Below are 13,573 nucleotides of genomic sequence, written 5' to 3'. Positions count from 1 at the left end.
TATTTGTCATTATATTTCGGTGGTGTTACGTTGTCATTTTTGTTGAACGGAGTCAGGTAATTATATGTGTATGGTAATATATTTGGTGGTACGTCACGTGGTTGCTTGCATTCATGTACCAAGTAAAGGTCATTCTTATATACGGGTAGCTGGGAAAAAAGGGGTAATATTGTACGTACTACATATGAGATTTACTGATAAATAAAGCACCGTGTTCAGATGTTGTAATACGTTATGAAGATATAGTGGATGATGTTTGAAGTGAAATCCGTTTTGATGGAAGAATATGTACGAGATTAATGTAATTCTTAAGGATGTTGTAAGAGAAATTGTAGTAATTGTAGTGGAGAAGGCAACAGAAAGAGTTGTGATTGTTACTTGTCGGCGCCGTATCGAACACCTTATGTATAGATATTATTTTTGTTAATTAAAGATAGAAAAAACCTTTGACTATTTATAGCCAGTAGCTAGAGAATTTGTGCAACGTCGTGCAACAGCTCGACTACTATTACTACTATTACATTTATAATCAATACTACCATTACTATTACTACTACTACTACTACTACTAATAATAATAATAATGCTTTTACAACTACTACTACTACTACTACTACTACTACTAATACTAATACTACTATAAATACTACTAATACTGTTTTTTCTATTGCTTTTCCTACTACTACTACTACTACTACTACTACTACTACTACTACTACTACTACTACTACTACTACTACTACTACTACTACTACTACTACTACTACTACTACTACTACTACTACTACTGATTTTATTTATAATATTAGTACAACTACTACTACTACTACTACTACTACTACTACTACTACTACTACTACTACTACTACTACTACTACTACTACTACTACTACTACTACTACTACTAATAATAATAATAGTAGTAGTAGTAGTAGTGCTACTACGACTACGATTATTGATTTTCTATTGCTCTTTCTACTATAACTTCTACTACTACTACTACTACTACTACTACTACTACTACTACTACTACTACTACTACTACTACTACTATTACTACTATTACTAAAACTGCTACTACTACTACTACTACTACTACCACTACTACTAATATTGATTTTTTATTGGTCGTCCTACTATTACTTCTACTACTACTACTACTACTACTACTACTACTACTACTACTACTACTACTACTACTACTACTACTACTAACAACAACAACAACAACAACAACAACAACTACTACTACTACTACTACTACTACTACTACTACTACTACTACTACTACAACTACCACTACTATTACTAGTGCCATCATGTTTCCCACCATCCCTGCTGTGTCGCTGTGATGTGGATATCTGACGGCAAGAACAGAGAGTACTGTCGTCTAATTCCTCTCATTTCTCTATCTTTTCTTGTAGGCTGTAGTGTTTTTTTAGTTATTTTTTATTGTTTAAAGAATATTTACATATTTTGTTGTTTGTGATAAAAGTATTATTATATTACTTTCTTTTTTGCAAACGTAATGTTTGTTTAGATTTAGTTATTAGTAATGTTTAGGGTAATTTGCTCCATGAATCATGGTAATGTATTATTTTCAAAGCTGCGGCCAAGTTACGTTCTCCTTTGTGTACAGTTGTGTGGGTTTTAGGTCCAAGACAGTCCCGTCTTAATGGACCTGGGAATAGCGCCATTTCAAATATCCATTTTCTATAAAGTGTGTATTGCCAATGAAATATACAAGTATCAGCGGAAGCAGAATATGCCAAGAGTACTAGTAGTGTAGTAGCGGGAGGCGGCCAGCAGGGTGCGGGTCCTGCTCTTCTCTATTGAGCCATCGCCAATACCTTAGTAGAGATATTTGTTATACAATATGGGCTTCTTACGGGGTTCTACGGGCCAAAAGAGGTATTTTGGGAGCCATCTATCTGAAATCCCACACCTTAAAGAACCCTTACCCCAAGTGAATGCTGTTTTTACTCTCCGACTGTGGCCAAGATTCAAACACATGAGCTTACAGACCCTTGGGCCACGAAAACGCCCGTGATTCCGTTCTTCTCTCTTTTTTATCTATATGCTTCCATACTTCTTATTTTTATTCTCTTTCTAATTATTTTAATCTGTTTTTCCTAGACAGTCCTGGCTGGAGGGCTTTGGTAATAGTGAACTGGAAATAAAATTCACTAGTATCAGCGAAAGCAGGATAGGCCAAGAGTAGTGAATATGGTTGTGAACGTGGGATGGAGCAGACGTTCATGTGTAGGTTCGAATCCCACCATGTGCCATCTTCGATTTTTTTTTTTTTTTTTTCGAGTGGTTTGAAGTTAGGTAAATGTCATCATGGTAGACATGTTCTAGGTGGAGGTGAAGTGATATGAGTACCAATATAAATAAAATTGTGTGTACGCTAAAGGGTGGACGCTGGACAGTCACTGTGCTTCCCATACACTCCAGGTATACCTACAGGCGCTATAGGCTGTACCATAAGGACAAAAGTATAGATAGTAGTAGTGTAGTCGTATTGCACTACAAAAAAAATATTACTGTAAACACTTTCTCTCTCTCTCTCTCTCTCTCTCTCTCTCTCTCTCTCTCTCTCTCTCTCTCTCTCTCTCTCTCTCTCTCTCTCTCTCTCTCTCTCTCTCGAAAATATTTCCAAGGTTTTATTGAAAAATAATAGCAATAAAAACAATAACACTAATAATATCATTAAAAATAATAATAATAATAATAATAATAATAATAATAATAATGATAATGATAATTATAATAAGAGTAATAATAATAATAATAAAAAAATGTTAATAATAATAATGATGAAAATTTTAGTAATAATATAATGATATTTTTAATAATAATAATAATAATAATAATAATAATAATAATAATAATAATAATAATAATAATAATAATAATAATAATAATAATAATAATAATAATAATAATATAAATAATAATAATAACAATGATAATAATAATAATAAGTATAATGCAAGTGATAATAATCAAAATACTAACAATACTACTGCTACTACTACTTCTAATAATAGTAAAAGGAAGAGTAGCAATCGACCTAAGGCTTTTTTTTTCTGTTATGGCCTAGAGCTCCTGTAGATATACTTGAAGAGTATGCATGAGAAGCCCTGTCCAGCTTCCACTATTAGCGGCGCAGGATATTCTATTTATAGAGGTAGCCATATTAAGGGCCATATCACCACCCAAGTGCGTCTTTGGTGCAAGGCAATGACGCGTCCACCATGAACCTGGATATCATAATGACGTGTAGGTAAATTTAAACCACTCGACAAATGACAGAGTTTCAAGGCGGCACATGATAGGATTCGAACGTACGCATGGACGTCTGCCCGATCCTACGCTACTCGCAAGGCCCTTCTTTTTCTCGTGTCTACCCTTGGCATTGGTCTGTCTCTTGGCGATCCTCGAAATCATGATGGAATTTTACTAATTAATTAGACTTTTGTACCTTTAGCTCTCGTTCAGCGAGAGTATTAATGATCGTGGGCTGATTCTTGCGCCGCGGCAAATCCTTGTTTGTCATGGAGGATGTGAGGGAGGCGGAGGAGCAGCAGCAGGAGGAGAGGAGAGGATGTTTTGTGAGACTGTAGGAATAGGTTCAGAGAGAGAGAGAGAGAGAGAGAGAGAGAGAGAGAGAGAGAGAGAGAGAGAGAGAGAGAGAGAGAGACTTGTAGCTGAGTTTCTCCTACCTGCCTTTCTCTTATTTCCGTCTCTGTGGCCTTTCTTTCTTCATTTTACACCTTTACTTCCTTTTATGTAGTAGGAATATTTGTATTATTATCATAATAGCCATCATTCACTTTCTAAATATTTTAATCTTTTCTTCCTAGACAGTCGTGCCTTGAGGGCCCAAGGAATAGAGAATCGACAATAAAATTTACTAGTAAGCGAAAGCAGCATAGGCAAGGAGTAGTGGATATGGTGGTGAGCGTGGGATGGGGCACACGTCCATGTGTAGTTTGGAATCCCACCGTGTGTTATCTTGAAACTTTCTCATTTCTCGAGTGGTTTAAAGTCACCTGCCTGTCATCATGGTATCCCTGTTCAAGGTGGAGGTGTATTTGCCTTTCAAAAAAGATGCGCTTTGGTGGCGATATGGGCCCTAATATGGGTACCACTATAAATCAAATTTTCCCCGCCGCTAATGGGTGGAAGCTGGACAGCGCTTCTCACACTCTTCAAGTATACCGAAAAGCGTTATAGGCTATAACATAAAAGAAGTAGTAATACTAGTAAGGTAGTCGTATTCCATATCGAAATTAAAATTACTGTAAACTCTCTCTCTCTCTCTCTCTCTCTCTCTCTCTCTCTCTCTCTCTCTCTCTCTCTCTCTCTCTCTCTCTCTCTCTCTCTCTCTCTCTCTCTCTCTACATTAATATTAATAATAGTGATAAATAATAATAATAATAATAATAATAATAATAATAATAATAATAATAATAATAATAATAATAATAATAATAATAATATAATAATAGTAACAATAATAATAATAATAATAATAATAATAATAATAATAATAATAATAATAATAATAATAATAATAATAATAATAATAATGATATTGATAACAACAATGATAATAATAAAAATAATAATAATAATAATAACAATGATGAAATAATAATATTCATATTAATATTAATAAAAATAATGATAATATTAATAAAAATAATAATAAAAAATAACAAAATGAATAATAATAATAATAAAAATAATAATAATAATAATGATAACGATAAAAATAAAATTAATAATAATAATAATAATAATAATAATAATAATAATAATAATAATAATAATAATAATAATAATAATAATAATAATAATAATAATAATAATAATAATAATAATAATAATAATAATAATAATAATAATAATAATAATAATAATAATAATAATAATAATAATAATAATAATAATAATAATAATAATAATAATAATAATAATAATAATAATAATAATAATAATAATAATAATAATAATAATAATAATAATAATAATAATAATAATAATAATAATAATAATGATAAGATAATAATATTCATATTAATATTAATAACAATAATGATAATATTAATAACAATAATAATAAAATAATAATATGAATAATAATAATAAAAATAATAATAATAATAATAATAATAATAATAATAATAATAATAATAATAATAATAATAATAATAATAATAATAATAATAATAATAATAATAGTAATAATAATAATCATAATAATAATAATAATAAGAAGAAGAAGAAGAAAATTGATAATAATAATAATAATATTAATAATAATGATAATAATAATAAAAATAATAATAATAATAATAATGATAATAATAAATTTCTGTGAAAAGCCCACATGGTATAAAAAAAATAATTATTATTATAATAATAATCATAATAATAATGATAATAATAATAATAATGATAATAATAATAATAATAATAATAATAATAATAATAATAATAATAATAATAATAATAATAATAATAATAATAATAATAATAGAAGTAGTAGTAGTAGTAGTAGTAGTAGTAGTAGTAGTAGTAGTAGTAGTAGTAGTAGTAGTAGTAGTAGTAGTAGTAGTAGTAGTAGTAGTAGTAGTAGTAGTAGTAGTAGTAGTAGTAGTAGTAGTAGTAGTAGTAGCAGTAGTAGTAGTAATAGTACTAGTAGTAGTAGTAGAATTAGTAGTTGTAGTAGTATTTGTTGTTGTTGTTGTACTCTTAGTAATAGTAATGACAATAATATTAATAATAATAATTTTATTATTATTATTTTTTTTTTTTATTATTATTATTATTATTATTATTATTATTATTATTATTATTATTATTATTATTATTATTATTATTATTATTATTATTATTATTATTATTATTATTATTATTATTAATGTTATTATAATTATTATTTTGATTATTATTATTATTATTATTATTATTATTATTATTATTATCATTGTTATTATTATTTTTATTATTATTATTATTATTATTAGTAGTAGTAGTAGTAGTAGTAGTATCATTATTATTATAAACCATTTTTTTTTTTATATATATATTTCAGTTCCTTAAAGTAATTGGGTGTATATACGCGTTTTGCCTGGATTTCTGAGTTTTGGTGCATAAAAACCTGAAAACCACCTAAATAACACGTTTTGTTACTTTTGTTTCGTTTCACTATATCGGCAAAGTCTCATCGATATTGTCATTTTGAAGTGTTACAATGTAAAATGATTTCAATATACAACATTTTAAATTGAGATAGTTTTGTTTTCACAAAAGAAAACTTTAGAAATATGTATATAAGACGTTTTTAACAAATATTGTGTATGTTTTTGTTTTGCCTGCATTTCTTAGTTTTGGTGCATAAATGTTGGAAAACACCAAAATTATCCATTTTTATACATATTTCAGTTCCTTAAACAATTAGTGTCTTTATACGCGCTCTACTTTGATTTCTATGATTGGTGCATATAAAGCTGGAAACTATTAAAATAACACGCTTTCGTTCCTTTAATTTTTCTTCTCTATATTGGCTTATTTTTATCAATCTTATAGATTTGAAGGATAACAATGTAAAATTACTTGAGTATGAAAGATTTCAATCGAGATATTTTCTTTCATAAAACACCTTCAAAACACATAAATAAGACGTTTTAACAAATATAGTGTATAGACTTCTCTTGCTTGCATTTCTGAATTGTGGTTCCCAAATGATGGAAAACAACGAAATATCCTAGTTTTCTTCATATATCGCTTCCTTTAACAAATATTCTTTATATAGTTTTATTTTCTTGCATTTCTGAGTTTTACTGCATAAAACCTGAAAACCAGCAAATTAACACCTTTTTGTTACTATTTTTCGTTTCTCTAGATCGGCATAGTTTCAACGTTTTTATAATTTTGAAGCGTAACAATGTAATATGACTTCAATATGCAAAATTTTCAATCGAGACATTTTTTTGTTTTTCATAAAACACCTTAAAACACATAAATAAGACGTTTTAACAAATAATGTGTATAATCTTGTTTCGCCTGCCATTCTGAGTTTTGGTGAATAAAATGTTTGAAAACACCAAAACAACCCTTTGGTTTTTTTTTACATATTTCAGTTCCTTAAGCAAATAGTGTGTAATTATACGAGGCATGCGACACCCGGCCGCCGCCTCTTCTCACCGGCGTATCATTTAATTGCTCCTCCCTCTACACCAGTTATAAAGTGTTAGTATAAACTTTAGAAGTATTAGTGAAATTATTTGTACCTTTTGTCTATTGTTCTTTATATGCACTGTGGTCAATAAACTATCTATCTATCTATCTATCTATCTATCACATATACATACATATACACATACATACATATACATACATACACACATACACACACCGACTATGATCACGCCCTCTCTACCCTCGATCTCCCCACAATGGCTACCAGACACCAAGCGGCCCTCGTCAAGATGGGTGGAGGATTGCTGCGCCACTCACGGCTACGACATCTCCTCCCCCCTGACGCGCCCCAACCAATCCATGCCACACGACACACAAACGTTGTCATGCCACTCAGGGCCCCAAGAACTGACCGTTATCATCATAGTGCTATCCCCTCCATGGTGCGAGCCATAAATAGCTAAGTTAAGGTTCTAATCTTCAGTCCCTCAATCCCCATATGTACATCTTTAGGTAGTGCTATCCCCCCCGCCCCATGGTGCGAACCATAAATAACCATTAGCAGCTAAGCTAATATTCTAATCTTAAGTCTCCCTCAATCCCCATATGTACATTTTCAGTATGTATGTACTGCAATTATACTAATAAACCGTATTATTATTATTATTATTATTATTATTATTATTATTATTATTATTATTATTATTATTATTATTATTACATACACACATACATACATATATACATACATACATACACATACATACACATATATGCACATACACATACATATAAGTACACAACCATAATGCTCATAAAAGGTGTTACAATGCAGTTTTCAAATATGTTTTTATTTTCTTTTTAAACAACGCCAGGTTATTGATGGTTTTTATTTCAGTGGGTAAGGAATTCCACAGTTGAGACTGAACTCAGAATACAGTTTTTGAAGAGAGTTGTTCGGAACTGAGGGAAAACTAAGCTAACATTATTATTTCTAATATTATGAACTCTGCGTACTAACTCAAAGGTTAGATTTACACGATGGCTGTTTAAATCCTTGTAAATAAATAATAGAAGAAAATATTTGTGGATATCACGAAAGTTAAGAAAATTATAAGTAGAAAAATAGCCTCTTGATTCAAATTTTCCCATAGTAAATATACATCTAAAATGTTTCTTTAAGCTACAGCCAGCTTGTCAATAAACGATGGCCAGGTACAACTCCAAAGAGAGACAGTAAATAAGATGAGGAAAACAAAGTGTGTAATATATGCTGATTAATGCCACAGAAGTAAGATTATTACGAACCCGGTGTAGTATGCCACATATTCTTGATGATTTTACTTGTACAGAGTTTATTTGATCTAGTCAGTTTAGATTCTCATCTACAATGACCCCAAGAAATTTAGTATTTGCTACGCGTTGTAAAGTAGCACCTTCATGTAAAATGGGGCATGATATGCTTTATTGACCGGTTTTGAAAAAGTACATAACTCGTTTTACTGATATTAAGCTTTAATTTATTTTATTTTATCCACTGACTTACTAGATTTAATTCAATAATCAAATTTGAGTGTAGTCTGTTTATACTGTCATCACACAAGAGCAGGTTCGTCATCAGCATATATTGTGTATTTAAATTTAGAGCTTGAGTAAATGTTATCATTGATGTACATAAGGAAAAGTAAAGATCCTAAAATAGATCCCTGTGGAACTCCCTTAGAAACTCGTTTAAAGGAAGAACAGGATGCGTTGCAGTACACTGCTTGATATCTATTGTAAATGTAGCTTTTCAAAAGTTGGAGTGGGATTCCTCTAACACCAAAGTGCTTTAATTTGTCTGTTAAGATAACATGGTTTGAGGAATCAAAGGCTTTAGATAAATCAATAAATACGCCAGCTACAAATAGTTTTCTAAATAAATAAACTATATAAGGATTATACGATAGGTGTTATTATCATACTTATTATAAACATTATCGCAATATGTTAAACAACTGTATACGACAAGATAAAAAGTTCTTCTACACGATTCAATTCACTAATTTATAAAAATGACACTCGAAAAATATGGAGTACAACCAACCATCTTTTTACCAACAAAAAAGGATAATGCCACTTGCCATATTTTGTCTAATGAGAGAAAAAAAAAAAACTCTCGGATCCCTTAGAAATCACTCAAACATTCTAGAAATTTTAGACCGATATTGCACCCAATCTAGACCATAACCTACCACCCTCGACCACTGACCCTGTTAGCTTTCTAAGAAGTAATTGTCCTCATTCATTGTCGGCTCCTATGATCATCCCCCAAGATGTAACCACTGTAATTGATTCCCTAAAAAAATAAAAAGAGTAATGTTCATGATATTCCTGTGTCTATTATCAAAATAAGTAAACACCAATTGGCATTACCCGACTCTATATTCTTTAACAAATATGCTACTAATGAAAAATTCCCTCAATTATTTAAACATGCAACCGTTACTCCCATTCATAAGAAAGGTGCCAAATATATTATAAGTTATTACAGACCAATATCTTTGTTAAACATTTTTTCTAAAATCTTGAAAAGTTAATGAACAAAATTTTCATACATTTCCTTGGAAGTAAAAACATATTAAATACAACTCAATTTGGTTTTTGCCGCGGCTTAAATACATTTGATGCTTTGAACACCTTTTCGGAAGCAATCTATAACAGTTTTAGACAAAAAACAATCTTTGCTCAGCATCTTTATTGACTTCACTAAAGCATTTGACACTGTCAGACATGACATATTACTAAAAAAAGATTCAATGCTATGAAATTAGAGGAACTATTCATGATTGGTTCCGTGATTATTTATCCCATCGAACCCAATCAACCAAAGAGATTAATTCTACATCCGCATCTTTACCAATCCATGATGGCGTACCACAGGGAAGTGTCTTGGGTCCCATCCTTTTCCTTCTTTATATAAATGATACAAGTACTATCTTTACAAATGTTAAAACCATTCTTTTTGCTGATGACTCTACCTTATGTATCACTGGTGAAAATCCAACTAATATGATACATATAGCTAACACAGATCCTCAAAAATTTCACAAACGGTGTATAAATAACTGACTGACAGTAAATCTAGACAAAACATTTTACCTGCTATTCACTAATAAGCCACCTTCAGCACTGCCACCCTTACTTACTCTGTCAGGACAATGTTATAAACAGAAGTGATAAGCAGACATTCTTAGGTATAACATGTGATGAAAATATGACCTTTAAAAATCATATAACGAATATAACTCTTAAACTTTCTCGAGTTGTGTCTATGTTGTATCAAATTAGAGAATTAATGCCTACTGATGTTCTGAAAATGTTATATAATGCCCATGTCTTACCTCACCTACACTATTGTACACCGGTTTGGTGCAGTACTTACCCTACTCATTTACTACCTTTATTTAAATTGCAGAAAAAAATCATTAGAATCATAACTAAGAGTGACTACTTTGCCCACACACAACCCCTATTCAAAGAAACAAAATTGCTAACACTTTTTGGTATAAATAAGTTACAAATTGGTACTTATATGTATAAAAAGTAAAAAATAACTACATCAGTCATTTTAAATCCACAACACACCTATTTCACCAGTACTCATGAAGATTTACGTGTACCTGCACATAACCTAACAGTCTTTCAACATTCTCTTGCTTACCTCGCTCCTAAAATCTGGAACTCTATCCCTCTTAATTAAACAAATTTACCTTTTTTAAAATTGCTTCTTAGAGGAAGAAGCAACTTAAAAATATATAATTGCCAATTATTAATGTGTCCATGTTTCTAACACCATGATATGTCCCCATTCTCGCCCACTATTTTTCATAACTCATGATTATTTTCATCTTTTTATTTATTATTATTATTATTATTATTATTATTATTATTATTATTATTATTATTATTATTATTATTATTATTATCATTATTGCTATTATCAGTATAAAGTTATTTACCTGATTGCCTTAATATTGGAAGAGCCATCTGAGTTAGTGATTATTAGTTTTTGCCACTCTATGCACATAAGCATGTTATGTCTGCGTTATAATTCCTTTACTACTCAAAAAGATTTAAGCTTGAAATGGCTATGGTTGTATTTATTGAAGGGATAATAAAATGTTTAAATGTTTAAATGTTTAAATGAGTATCTGGAGAGAATGTGGCGAGGGAAGTGTAGGGATCATTAGTGAATAGAATATTGCTATATTTTTTTCTTTTATTCTACTTGTGTATTTTGTCCTCTACAGGAGCTGCCGATCTAAAGGCCTGACTTCGGAGCGATCTCGAACCACCTGTAACATTAAGATCAAGATCAGAATCAAGATCTAGTCAAAGGAATGAAAGCAAGGATGAGAGCAAGTAGGTATGACATGCTGAGAGAAGTGTGGAAGGGTGTGGCTGTGCCCAGTATTATGTATGGTATGGATGTGATTGCATGGAACGAAAATGAAATTGACAAATTAGAAGTGGGGCAGTGTAGAGTAGCTAGGCTAGCACTGAGTGCACCGAGGTACACAGCAGTAGAAGCCTTAAGAGGTGATATGGGATCAGCACTTTTATGGAAACACTTATAAAAGCGACACTTAGGTACAAGGTTAGGCTTAAGATAATGGATGATGCAAGAATAGCAAAGATGTATCTGTAGAGTGAAAGTGGAAGCAAATGGAGGAAGAGGTGCATGGGAATGACAGAGAGGAGTGGATTACAAGTTGTATGGGAGATGAGAATGACTGGGAGGAATTAGAATGAGCGTGAATGGATCGTGACAAGAGGAAGCAGAGTAGGAACTGAATGGGATGCGAGGAAATGGAAGAGTGAGATAGACACAGAGGTGAAGAGGGTGGGACTGAATATATGGAAAAATGAGATGGAACGAAAGAGTACTCTGGAATGATACTAGGAAAAGGAGGCCCCGATGTATGAAAAGTGGTACATGGCAGCTTGGGTGGTGATCTCTTCCGAGCTAGGGCAAAGTGTATGGATATGAGTGAAAGGAACTACAGGTGGTCTGAGTCCCGCAGCAAAGTGTGCCAGATGTGTGACACAGGGCAGGACGAGACGGTGGAGCATGTCATGCCTGTCGGGTGATGCAGTGTGTCTCCCAAAGTTGTAAGCACAGCTCTGGGAGACAAGAGCATAGTGAAGACTAGTGCCACTGTCTCTATGGCAACAAAGCTCTGCCTGATCACCAATGCTAGTATGTACAAAGTCCTTTAATGCTACTCTTAACATAGCCCAGAGTGTACTCAGTGCCAGGGTCCACTATGTCGTCTTGAAGGGTACATTGAGCAAGGCGGTCTGACTTTTCATTTAGTGGGACACACACAAAATGATAAAATTGATGAAAACAAGCCAATATAGAGAAACGAAATAAAAGTAACAAAAACGTATTATTTTAGTAGTTTTCAGCATTATTTGCACCAAAACACAGAAACGCAGGCAAAATGCATGATTACACAACATTTATTCAAGGAACTGAAATATGTAAAAAATGGTCTATTTTGGTGTTTTCTACCATTTTATGCACGAAAAAAAAAAAAAAAATGCAGGCAAAACAACTATTTACACCATATTCACTAAAGAGTCTTATTTATATGTTTTAAGGTGTTTTATGAAAAAAAAGAAAAACTATCTCGATTGAAAACTTTGTACATTGAAGTTATTTTACATTGTTACACGTTAAAACGAGAAAAAAATATGAAAATATAGCAAAGAGGAAAACGAAATAAAAGTAACAAAAACATGTTATTTTAGTTTTCTGCTTTTTATGCATTAAAACACAGAAATGTAGGGAAAAATATATATACATACTATTTGTTTAAAGAACTGAAATATGTAAAAAAAAAAATGGGATGTTTTGGTGTTTTACAGCATTTTAGGCACCAAAACTCAGAAAAGCAGTTAAAACAAGCATGTACACTATACTTGTTAAAATGTCTTATTTATGTATTTTTAAGGTGTTTTCTGTAAAAAAAACTATTTTGATTGAAAATATTGAATATTAAAGTAATTTTATATTGTTATGCTTCAAACCGATAAAATGGATGAAAAGAAACCAATATAGAGAAACGAAATAAAAGTAACAAAAACGTGTTATTTGAAGTTTTTAGCTTTTTTTTTTTTTTTTTGCACCAAAACACAGAAATGCAGGCAAAACGCATGTTTGCTCACCACTTGTTTAGAAAAAAATGAAATATGTAAAAAATTAGTTATTTTAGTTTTTTTCTAGAAATTTATGCACAAAACTAAAAGAATGGAGGCAACACAAGTATAAACTCCATCATTGTTAAAAAAGACTTATTTATGTGTTTTT

Source organism: Portunus trituberculatus, chromosome 14 (genome assembly GCF_017591435.1).
Source record: "Portunus trituberculatus isolate SZX2019 chromosome 14, ASM1759143v1, whole genome shotgun sequence".
NCBI lineage: Eukaryota > Metazoa > Arthropoda > Malacostraca > Decapoda > Portunidae > Portunus > Portunus trituberculatus.
This window is presented reverse-complemented; position numbering follows the sequence as displayed.